General features: G+C 41.4%; 1 protein-coding gene across 1 annotated transcript in view; it reads right to left on the minus strand.

Moving 5' to 3' along the window:
• Positions 1–13,318, minus strand: part of LOC125448188 (sodium channel protein type 8 subunit alpha-like) — a 326,376-nt gene that overhangs the window by 310,798 nt on the left and 2,260 nt on the right. The window contains exon 2 of the mRNA XM_059643399.1: positions 11,497–11,592. The gene's annotated coding sequence lies outside the window, so the exon portion shown is untranslated. The remainder of the gene's footprint in view (positions 1–11,496; positions 11,593–13,318) is intronic.

Consider the following 13,318-nt stretch of genomic DNA (forward strand, 5'->3'; position numbering starts at 1 on the left):
ACTGCCATCCTTACCTGGCCTGGACTACATGTGACTCCAGACCCACAGCAATGTGGCTGACTCTTAACAGCCCCCTGGGCAATTAGAGATAGGCAATGACTGCTGCCTAGCAGTGACATTCTCATATCATGAATGAATAAAAGGAGCTGTAGAGAAAGCAAAAGAAAGAGAAATAGAGCAAGATAGTGACTGAGAGTTAAGGTTCAAGAGAGATTAGGAAGTATAGCATTTACATTTGTATAATATCTTCCATGGCCTTAGTCAAATAGTAATTACTTTTGAAGTTCTATGAAATGCTTTGAAATTTTACCCAAGCCTTAATTGAGGAATAAACTCTAAGCTAGAAGCTCAAGGTTCAAGTCCTACTTCAAGACTTGATGGTCAAGAAAGGTGTGTGTTTGTAATGTGGGCAAACAGTTGGATTAAAAACCTGCAAATCCTTCCAACAAGACCAACGGCAGGCAGTAAGGGTGGGAGAGACACCTGGTCAGTTACGCTTCATGCAGAGTGATGTCTCTCAAACTACAGCCTCATCTGACAGGCTAGTGACATACTACAGGAAAAGCAAGCAATGGATGCTGACACAATCACATGCTTTGCCTGCCTCATATGCCAGTAGGTGTGAGAGCAGAATGAAGACCTTGTTTCCATATGAGGTCAGAAATTGCATCTGTGTGACATTGTAAACATTCAATATGCATTGGCAGATCACTGGCGCCAGACTAGGGTATTAAAGAAATTGTGAAACATCCAGATCCTCCAATCTGCCAGCATCACCCATCTATTCTCTTCTGTCCATCTCTTCTCTCCCTTTTTCCAGTTGTCTCTTCAATCCTTCGCTATTCGCCTTTGTTTTCTCCTCCCACCCCAAAAATCATTCTCTGGATTTCATCTGCAATCCAATCCTCTCCAAACACCTCTCCATCCATATCTTCTCTCACTTTTCTCCATCTTCCCATTTCCAACTTCTTCTCTCTCCTCCCATATCTCAGCATAGTTCAGCCTCCTCTAATGATCCATTCCACCATCCCTTTTTTCTCCTATTATACTGCCCCATTTTTCTACTTTTCCTTTCACCCCACCCTCTTTTCCTCTATCCCTTTCATCTTTGACCACGCTCAATAGTAACTTGCATTTGTCATATCAAAGAAAACCGTAAGTGGTTTGCAAAACTGTAGATTTTCTTTCAAGCACAGGGCCAAAGATGTTGGGTGATGTTAGGAAAGGTGAACAAAAGTGAAGCTGAGACAACTGAAGGTGTGGCCCAGTGGATAGGAGAGCAGTGAGGCGGGGTAAGAATGCAAAGAAAGCCAGGGTCAGAGGAATTGAGTATTCTGGAAGAAAGAACAATTTTGGGCTGCTAGAGATTATTGAGAGAGTGAAAAGTGGGGCAATGAAGAGATTTAAAACAAAGATGAGAATTATTAATGTGTGGTATTTGGGACAACGGGTGCAGATGCAAGGACAATGATAACAAGTGAATGGGACGAGTTAGAACAATCTTTGATCCACCTTTCTTTCTATTCTGCCGCCTTCCTCCCTAACTCTATTTTTCCTTTTCTACCTTCTTATCCAGGATGAGATGGCTCAGTATTTGTACCACTTGAAGCAGAAAGTCAGAGCCCATTCTGGAGTTGCAAGCACATTATCCAGGCTCACAGTCTAGTGTTTACAGAGGGATTACTGCACAGTCTGAGGCAAATAAGATATTAAAACAGCTACCTTCTCAGTTGGTTGTAAATAAAATTCACGGCAAGTTATGAAATAGGACACAATGCTTTCCAGCCTCTAGCTCAGAAACAGGACAGTGCTATGAGATCCCCCTATAATATGGGAAAAGTACCTGTTTAAATTTGCTTATGCGTTCTTTTCAATATCAACAGTGCACGAGCTACACATTTTCAGCCTTTGACACCTTATATTTTCGGAAAATTCATCATTTCTACCCTATCCTAAATTACATCTTGTCTGCTACAAAACTGTTTCAGCTTCAAATGCCAGACTGGGGTTTTCAACATGACCTGCAGTTTATCCTAAACATTGCAATAAAATAGAAATTAAACTTTAAAATGATTGTCAATTTCTACATTACCACCAGTGTAGGAAATAAAAATGACAGTTTCCTCTAGAAGAAAGTGATTGTTAAAAGACCTGGAAAAATGCCACTGAATATATGTCAATTGCGTCTGTCTGTACATATATATTTATATAGTTTAAGTTGTCAACTAGAAATGAAACTTTAACTAACAGACTTTTTTTCTTTATTTTGGCAAAAAGATGCATTAAAACTGGGTTGTTGGCATTTTAGATTTTATTCAGTGTCAAGAAGGAGAAACCAATGGGGAGGTCTATGACAATAGCATTCATGCTTTAAATTGATATACTGATGCTAATTCTGCCAAGTATTTATCAAAAGGACATAATCTGGGCTAAATATTTATTGGTTATTTCATGTTAAAGAAGCCTATCAAAATATTGGATATTTGTAACTTAATAACACACTCCATTTGGATACGAAGAAGAAAAATATTGTTTTCTCTGAGCGAAATTAATGCAAGATGACACTTTATTGTAAATACACAGTGACAAACTTTCACCTGGAAGCAGTACATTAAGGAAAATATGTAATTTCTTTACAATGTCTGTGAAATCTGTAATTTTTTAAAAGAATGTTTGAAAGTTAATGATTAATGTAAACTATTAAAAGTAAGAGAGCAATTGCAATAATAAGAACACTGGTCCATCTGACATGTAACCCTGGAAGCACAAGTATTTAGAGGAAACTAAGATGTGTGCTTGGCAGTTAGAAAAAAATGAATGCTCCAAGCAGAAAGGTGGAGGATAAAGGCAATCGGTGATTGGATACAGACAGAGGCTAAAAGAGGATCACTGGGAATTCTTGCAAGTAGAAGAAGCAAATCACTCTCAGGAAGAGGTAATTTTTTTCTGTTTGGCAGCAAAGGAGACAGGAGCTCTACGCCGTACCACGTGAGCTGACAAAAAAGATCTAAAACCCGGAAAGCTATGTGGATAGCTTAGGTGATGCTCAAAACCTGGGTGTTTTTCGAGAACCAGGGTGTTTGAAATAACTGTGCAGAGACCAGTATCCTGTCACCAGGTCACCCTTTGCTCACAAGTACAGAGTACATGGACTCTGAACAGCCAGCTCAGAGCCAGTTCCTTGTGAGGAGACTCTCTGAATCTCCTGTTTATGTCTGTCAGACAGGGCTCCCCAATTGACCCAGGTTATCAACCCCAGTCATGGAACTCATACTCAATGAGGTCCATCTGGCACTCGTGCCAATGACTGCATCCCTCCTCCCAATTCCGGGGATATAGGCCTTTTCTTTATCTTGTAGCTCCTCCTGCAATGTTTTTGTCTCAGGTCTGGTTCCTCTGACGTGGACATGGGCAGCGTATACCAGATTGTAGCCTGCTTCTTGCACCAGGAACATCTGAGGAGAAATTCCTCCTCTTCAGTGGCAACAGTATCATGACCGCATCTATCCTGGACGCTTGAGGTTTCCTCCATGCTAGATGGAGGGGGAGAACCCTTGGTTTCTGACAGGTCTTCTGGCTGTTCTGTTTCGCTCCTGCCCTATTTGCAAGGTAACAGCTTTCAAGCGATCCACATGTTTGTTCAGGACTGACTCACTTACCTAAACTTTGTATGTCACTGGACCTAACCTCATGTTGACCTCGCCTCATACCCCTGAAAGATCATTTCCGTGGTTTTAACACCAAGCTTTGTTCCCCTGAAGTAAATTAGAGGTGTCTTGTGCCCAGCAATAGTGTTCCTGTTATCGCTTCACCCTCTCCCACCACCAGTTCCACGAATATCAAGTTTAATCTGATGCAAGCCTTGTCCCCATCAGCAATTCTGCGGAAGCTATCCCTGTAATTGCATGACAGGTGGTCCCATAAACAAACAAGAACTGGACAATTCAGTATCAAGTGAAGCTGGAGGCTGTTCAAAACGTTCGTACTGCTCTTTCTACCAGACCATTGGATGATGGATGATATGGAGCTATCCTTACATGTCAAATACCATTCAACTTTAGGAAATACTCAAAGTCCTTGCTGGTAAATGGTAACCCATTACCTGTGGCCAACACTTCCATGTATGCCAAAAGATGCATGCAATTTTTCTATTGTTGTCCCCATGTTTGCCAAATGAACTCTATGCATATCCAACCACTTTGAATGGACATTCACAATGACCAAGAACATTCAGCCCATGAAAAGACCAGCTTAAATCGACATGTAACCAGGGTTTACCTGGACATTCCCACAAATGTGGGAGAGCTGCTGGTGGTAGGTTTTGTCCTTGTTTGCACTCTGGGCACTACCCTACCACTGGAGTCATGTTGGCATCCAATCCTGGCCACCAGACATAACTTCTTCATTTTGGAAACCCCTGGATGATGCTAGTTGAATTCAGCTAGTATCTGGCACTGACCTTTGCTCGGGAAAATCACCCTTGCTCCCCATAATAGTATGCCATTCTCTATTATGATCTAGGCTCACCGGGGCGAGAAAGGTTTCAATCCTGTTTGTGATGACTCTTCGGTTTCCTCCATTACCACCAGTTATTTCAGTTTTGCTAGGATAGGATCTTTTTGCGTCTATAGTCAGATATTACCCGTGGTGACTGGAAGGTGTCCAGAAAGTTTAAAACCAGAACAGACTTTTCTAGTGGCGGTACAACCGGTGGTGCATCTGCCAGATGAAGGTAGTTCAAGGCATCTGCATTTGCCACCTGGCCCCCTGGATGGTGTTTCAAATTGTAATTGTATACAATGAGAATAAGCACCCACCACTGAATTTGACCTGAAGCTATGGGCAGCATGGCCTTGTCCTCTTTAAGTAGCCCTAACAGGGGTTTGAAGTCCATTACTATTACAAATTTACATCCATAATGGTACCGGTGGAACTTCCTCACATCCAAAGATGACCACCAAACCTTCCTCCTCTATCTGGAGATATTTGGGTTCGGCTTCAGCCAAAGTCCAGGAAGCATATGCTATTGGGTGTTCCTCTCCATTAGGCCAACTGATGAGCCAAAACTACCCCAAAACCATACACAGGATGTCACATGTCAGCACCACTTCTCACTTGGGATCATAGATAATAAAGTGTGAAGCTGGAGGAACACAGCAGGCCAAGCAGCATCTCAGGAGAGCAGAAGCTGACATTTTGGGCCTAGACCCTTCATGAGATGATGAAGGGTCTAGGCCCGAAACGTCAGCTTTTGCGATCCTGAGATGCTGCTTGGCTTGCTGTGTTTATCCAGCTCCACACTTTGTTATCTTGGGTTCTCCAGCATCTGCAGTTCCCATTATCTCTGATACAATTTTAACCTCACTGCGAAGCCTCTTCCAGGGATGCCTAACCTGAAGAAGTTACCCTCCTCCCTCCGGACCAACCTCAGGGAATCTCTCTCCCACTGCAACTCTCTTGCAATCTCTTAAGCCTTGAAACTGCTCAACCATGTCCTGAAGCAAACCAGGTAATAGCTCTCTGATGAAGGGTCTAGGCCTGAAATGTCAGCTTTTGCGTTCCTGAGATGCTGCTTGGCCTGCTGTGTTCATTCAGCTTCACACTTTATTATCTTGGATTCTCCAGCATCTGCAGTTCCCATTATCACTTGGGATCCTAGTGGGCCAGCACCTTAGATGACAATAACAGCCTTTTCACTTCCCTCAAGGCTACTTCTTGGCTATGTGGCCATTTCCAAGGCTGACCCTTTTTCAATAGCATGTGTAAGGGTCCCAAGCTGGAGGCCAGGTTATGTATGAATTTCCCGTATTAATTCACCAACCCAAGGAAAGACCTAAGCCCCAGTACAGATGTCAGAGCCAGGGCACTTTTGATCGCCCTCACTTTATCTTCCAACAGGTGTAACCTGGTTTTGTTGACTCTGTAGCCCAGATAGGTCACTTCGACTGCCTGGAACATACATTTTTCCTTTCTAAGGAGTAGACATGCCTGGGAGAAACGTTTAAAGGACTATGTCTAAATTCTCCAAGTGCTCTTTATTGGTCTTCCCAGTTATTAGCATGTCATCTAGACAAACGGCAACCTGGGGTAAACATCTGCTCCATCATCCGCTAAAAACCTGTACAGACTGATGATACCCCAAATAGAAGTCTCATATCGATAGAGATCCTTATGGATATTAATTGTAGCATACTTCTGAGAATCCTCATCTAACCACAATTTCAAGTACACGTGGCTCATGTCCAGCTTCATGAAGGATAGTGGTCCCCACCTCCCACTGCCAATTTTGCATAGAAGTCCTCTATGTGAGGGATTGGGTACTCATCCAGCTGTGAGAATAGGTTTACAATTTGCTTAAAATCCCCACAAAGATGAACCAAGCCATCAGGCTTCACAATCGGTACAACCAGTGGCTGCCCATTCTGCAAATTGCACTGGTTTGATGATTCCTTCGTTTTCCAGCCTCCTGATTTCTGCCTCTATTTTTGCACTTCAGGCAAATGATACTGGGTGGGCCTTGCAGAATTGTGGAATTGCTTCCTGGTCAACATGTAAGGTGGCCGTGGCTCTTTTGATAGTCCCTGCCATTCCTGAAAAGTCTCCGGGTATCTAATTCGGACTTCACTCAGGCAGGCATTTTCTAATTGAAAAGTTTGAGCCAATCAAAGTGAATTTTTCTCAACCAATTCCACCCCAATGGGCTTGGGCCCGAGACTCTTACTACCATCAGTGCAACTGCACCAACTGCTTCTCATAGGATACCAGGACCTAGGTCGTGCCCTTAATCAGCAAATACAGCAGTTCCAAAAATGCAGTGGGTCCGCAAGCGGTCAGAAGGATTACCCATTGGGGCAGATAAAAGCACTGTCATTTACCCAGAAAAAAATACCGCATTCTTTCCACATCCTGGGCACAGTCTTCGAAGGCAAAATCGAATGAGTCAAGCTTCCCAAATAAAGGCATAATGCCTGAAATGCTTACCACAATTCAAAGACAACTGTTGCAAGTGAATTTCCTTCAGCAACAAATTGTTTTCTCCCGACACCACTAAAATAACTGCACAGAGGGCGGTATGGCATCACTGAGTCATCCTTTATTTACGTGTGGACAATACATGGGCAATGACCAGATTGCTCAGAACCAGTCCCTAGAGAGAGGAGGCTCTCCTGTTTATATCTGCCAGCCAGTACTCCCTGATTGGCCCAGATTAACACTAATCAGGGATCTCATACTTGATGAAATCTACCTGGCCCTCATCCCAATGAGTACAGTGTTATTGGTTACTTGGTTGAAAAGGAACTCCGGAAAGTTTCACCATTAGGAGTGTTATGATCTGAGAGACACAGGGAGAGAGAGAGAGGGGGCGTTTGTATAGGTTTGTCTTATTATAATAATTAAAGCTATGAAACTCAAAAGGTGAAAGTTACAGACGTATAGGATTCCTGACATAACCTGCGTGAATAAAGAACAGCATTATGCAGAACTGTGTAGCTATGTAGAGCCTTACTTATGTGGAGAGGCACAAATGCTTATGCTTCTATTAAATGTATTTTTGTTGTAGCAACCATTTAGAGTGAGAGAGCTAATTTTTTTCATTTGAAGCATCATTTGCCTGTTACTTCATCTTTTAATTTACATTGATTCAGATTAATGTTAAAGTAAATGCAACAATAAAAAAAGTGAAAACTTTCAGTAATTTTGTCTTCGGAGGTCATTTGGTAAATTTCGCTTGCAGTTCCCCCAAAGGGATTGTAACAATAATTATAACCAAAATAAATCACATCTGTGTTCAACATCTGTTTCGCAATACTTTATTCATTATTGCTTTTGCCATGGATCCACATAATTCGGTACTAGTGTTTTTGGAATGTAAATTTAATGCATTTCGCAAAGAAGTTATTCCAGTTATTAAAATGAGTAGCACTAGGAAGAATTGGAGACTTTCCAGTCTGTTACACGAGACCAGGCAATGAGAGCTTGTCACATTTCACTGTGCATTACAGCCAACCTAAGGCCACAAATGTTTGCTCAAAGTAAAACTATGCAGTTGTAACACAAAAGTGGTATTCTCCACTAACATGATGCTGGCATTAAATCAAAAAGACCTTTTGCCTACACATAGATGAATAATATGGTACATGAATTTCAGTGGTAGTGCAATTGCAGGTATATAGGTAATTCGTCCCAATAAATGGTGGATCGTATCAAACAACACATCCCTTTGGATAAATAAAAACTGAAAGAATTGTGGATGCTGTAAATCAGGAACAAAAATAAAGTTGCTGGAAAAGCTCAGCAGGTCTGGTAGCATCTGTGAAGGTAAAAACAGAGTTAACGTTTCAGGTCTGGTGACTCTTCCTCAGAACATCCCTTTGGCTGTTCACAATGTGTAGAATATTGAGCATACTCATGCTTCCAAAACTTAGAACACTGGGGTGATGACAGTTTTGTCAAGTTTCACAGAGGTTTCTCTCTGCGAAGCCTAGTGAGATCTCCAGCCTTATCTTAACAAGCCTCTGCCTAACTTGTCCCTATGATGTCCCTCACACCTGACCTGATTCTAGCCCCACCTTATTACTCGGCATTCCCCAAACAACTTGTCACTCAGCAGGTATCCACCAAAAGCCTGGCATCCCTGGGGCACACACCATCTTTAAAAAGGCCACAATGCACACGGACAAGCATTGGCAATCACATATTTCCCATCGTCGGCAGCTTAATGGCACAGTAGCTACAACACAATGCTACCCATGCACATAGCTGGCATGGCTGACACTCCATTGCACATACAACTCCATTCTCTCACCCTTTTCACGAATTAACCAACATACTACACAGTTTACTTGTCCTTAGCTACATCCTATTTAAACACCCTAACACCGCCACCCTATCCTCAGTGTCCACTGCAGATCCACAGCTTGTCATTGTCCAAAGAGGGAAACATCATACAACCAACCAAATACAAACATAAGATTTTATGTATATCTAGTAGAAGGGAACACAAGGCCAAAGTTCATCCAAAATGCAAACTAAATACTAGTATAATGATTAACAAATATTCTACAGTCCACCATGAACTGCTGCACCCAATTCACATCTACTGGAACCAAGTGTCAATCAGGTCCCATCATGACTTGCAGTTGAGCTCTGTTAATTACAAGGGGAGATTCCTCTTCCTCAATGTCCCCATCCTTCTCTGAAGAGTACTACAGTTCCTCTAGCTCCTCCGTATCTATTACAACACCACATGCAATTATGCAGATGGAAATACACCAGGATGATGTGGCAATCTCTGTCATGACTACACCTAAGGACATGTTTAGAGGTAGCACGGAAAGGGAACATTGGCCCCTTCAATCAGGACTGGATTCAAGCCCAGAGCTCAGATTTCAGGCTCATGTTTAACACTCTATACCATCCTTGTACATTTTTATGCAAACATTCATTCAAACTCTTATTTGCAATCCTTTGTCATATTAGGTTTGGTTATTGCAGTCAAAAGGAAATTTAATACACTGAAGATAATTAAATGAAAAGTAATTCTATTTCACCAATAATGGCTTTGGTTGGTGCTCTACTGAAATTTTCAATTTTTTTTATCTTTCTAAAGGCCAAATCCTACATCAGTATCACTTACTTACAGCTGTCCCAGTTACTTTATTCTTGCTGGTGTCCGACAACATGAGTGTTGGCCTTTCACCTTGGTACTGAGTTCCAATGTTACATCTATAATCTTAAAAATCAACAGGACTTTCCAAATGCATCCACTGCCTCAAAAGACAAGGTGGAAGGGAACATGGAATTGTGCTCACCTCAAGATTCCCTTCTCCATCATACACCATCCTGGCTTGGAAATATATGGCCAATCCTTCACTGTCACTGGGTCAAAACCCTGAAACACAGGGTTTGGTGTTGGGTCCTTTGCCGTTTGTTACTTAGATTAATGATTGAGACATAAATGTAGGAGGTATGATCAGTAATTTCATAGATGCAACGAAAATTGGTGGTGTGGTCATAAAGTGCTTAATATACAATGAATTACTGTACTTGAAATACAGTGACTTGTCACATAGGCAAACATGCACATTTTGCGTAACAACAATTCAAGAGGCAATGAGAGAAACTACCAAGTCATTGTTTTGGTGGTTTTGGAAGTACAGAGGAACGCAAACAAAACAGAAATTGCTGAAGAAACTCAGCAGGTCTGGCAGCATCTGTAGAGAGAAAAATAGGGTTAATGTTTTGAGTCCAGTGACCCTTCTTCAGAACTGGATCAGAGGAACCTTGGTGTCATGGTGATACTAGTTTTCAATTTCAGATTTATTCCATCGAATTTAAGGTCCACAAGCTTCTGTGGTGGGATTTGATCTTGGTCCCCAAAACAAGAACCTGGGCTTCAGGATTGCCCCTCCAGTTACATTAGCACTGCATCAACTACCCAAAAGGTTTAAAAATCATGCACCAGTAAGTTATTGTTGTGTTGCAATTGTGGCAAAATATAATTCTCTGGCCATTATCAGTTGGGTCAGTTGATGCTAATTGAGTCAGTAGTTTGTAACTTGTAGCTCGTGGTTCCATTCCATGGCTTAAGCAGATGCTCTAGGCTGACACTGCAGAACTGAGGAAGTGTGCATTGTTAGGGTTGTTAGAGGTGTCATTGACAAATAGATCATATCGGAAGGAGGAATAAATATTTTGAGTGTATATACACACACACACACACACACACACACACACACACACACACTAAATTGCCCACAGTGTCCAGGGATATATTAGGTTGGTGGATTGGCCATGAGAGATGCAGGGTTATAGGATGGGATGCTCTTCAGAGGGTTGGTGTAGACTCAAATGGCCAATTCCTCACTGTGGGGATTCTATGATTTCCTCAAGCCCTTCATTATACATGTTTGTCTACTTGACAATCACTGTAATTCACATAATCCGTTGCACATGAAACTGTTTCATGACATTTCTGAAAGATGTGAAAGGAGGCTTTATAAATGGTTTGCTTTACTTTGTTTACATTTTTCAAACTGTTATTAGGGTTGATAAAAGTTGGTATGTTATTATAGCAAGAAATATATTTTGCTCAGGGAATGTTAACATATCTGTCACCAGGTGGTGAAGACTAAATTGCACAGTGACATTACAAGTCAAGAAGGTGAAACTCAAATAGTTGACATTGTGATCTGAACTCGATCAAGTTTCTTTTATCAACATCAGCAAAAGTATATTATCTGCTCATGTATCTCTTTGCTACATGTGGACATTACCAGCAACACGGCTTCCACATCTACCTAACAGTCCAAGACAAAACAGGGTTGTCCTCAAAATATGCCGTGATTTGTGACCAACCAAAATACAGAAAGCTGATTCAAGAAATCACCGAAAACATCAAGCAATTTCGTCAGGAATGTACAGAGGGGAAGTTGAGGTGTCAGAGAGAATGCACAAAACTCCAAACAAACTATATACATGACCCTTCCAGCCCACCTGTCCTGCATGTGACAGACTCTGCAGATCACGGACTGGACTCATCAACCATCTCAGAACCTATCGAATCGGAGTAGAAACAAGTCATCCTCGATCCTGAGGTAGAATGAAGAAGGCACAAGTCATTACACTTGACAGTAATTCATCACGTAAAACAATTTGAAACATTTCACCATGACAAGGCTTTATCTAAATGCAATAGTTTCTTACAGAAATCAGCTTGATAGAATTTCATTTATTGTGTGATGGATTTAATGTCTGCCAAAATAGTACAAAGGGAAAACTAAATAAAAAACAAAGAAACATGACGCAAGTTTTAGAAAGTCTGAGAGAATTTCTAACCAAAGTATTGGAGTATTGCTTATACTTTTTCAATGTTGGAGGTACACATCCCTTAAGATGATGTTCTTAATTATACAATGAATAGTGCTGATTCAAAGATGATGCATGATACTTTTCAAGCAAGTTGATACATTTCACAGAAACACAGAATTTTGCAAGATTAAGCTAGAATGCATGACTGCCAAATGACTAAATTCAATAAATGGAGGTTGCTGTCTGCTTGTCTTCAGTAAACAGAAAAAAATCTCTGCAATGTCGTAAAACTACAAGTCATTAGCAAACAAAAGGATTTTTTTTAAAAAAACAGGTTTGAATTGCAATGTTATATTCATGTCTATTTAGCTGCAGAATAGATTTTGATAAACAAAGCTAATTCAGAGAAAGCACACTCTTAAGTTCCTAATCAAGAATATTTGAACAATGCAGAATCCAGTAGCAAAAGATTGCTTCACTTTGTATCCTACATTGCTATAGCCTTTTGCACTGTTGCAGTTGGCAATTATCACAGCGTTATGAATTCACTATCTTCTACTGTTGAGATATAAACCTATATCAATCAAGAAAGACTCAAGGTTCATCTTGAACTTGTGCTGATTTCAACTGTTACATTGTTACAATTGGTCTCAACAGAATCCCTACACTATGGTAGCAGGCCATTGAGTCCACACTGATCCTCTGAAGAGCATTCCACCCAGATCCACACCTACATCTTATCCTCGTAACCCTGTATTTCCCATGGCTAATCTGCACATTTCTCGACATTACAGGCAATTCAGCATAGCTTGTCCATCTTTGTACTGTGGGAGGAAACTGGAGCACCCCATACAGACACAGGTAGAACGTGCAAACTCCATACAGACAGTTGCCTGAGGTGGAATTGAATCTGGGTCCCCGGCACTGTGAGACAACAGTGCTAGCCACTGAGCCACTATGCCGCTCCCTGAACTGTGGAGGCCATTAAAAAATACTTGAAGATTTTCTTAGGGTGCGTCACAGTTGAAGGGAAGGGAATCTGGGGGTCTAGTAGCATTGAAGGGAATAGCTACCTGCAATGGCACTACAGGAAAAGATGACTCTTGAATGCACTAAATAGGGGAGGTGTGAGCAAGAAAGAGATCTTATAGGATAACAACACTGAGTAGCATCCTACTTCAGCAACACCGAGAAGCCACCAAAGTAAAGGATATCCAAAAATAAAGATCCTTGAGAAACTCTGGACACAACAGTTCAGGAAGTTGGAGATGTTCTGGCTATGACTGAATAGGTAAAGGGCAGTCACACACAGCTGAATAACAGAGGTGAAGCATTAAAGACATGTCTCACCATATCAAAGGCTGCAGAGAGGTCAGTAAATTATAATGGACCACACTTTCACTTGTAGCTTTGATTGAGACTGTTTTAGTGCTCTGGAATTCCTTGCCTAATGCACTATACCTATCTTGCTTCCTTTAAAACACTCCTTAAATCTTGCCTCCTTGAC

This window comes from Stegostoma tigrinum, chromosome X (genome assembly GCF_030684315.1).
Source record: "Stegostoma tigrinum isolate sSteTig4 chromosome X, sSteTig4.hap1, whole genome shotgun sequence".
NCBI lineage: Eukaryota > Metazoa > Chordata > Chondrichthyes > Orectolobiformes > Stegostomatidae > Stegostoma > Stegostoma tigrinum.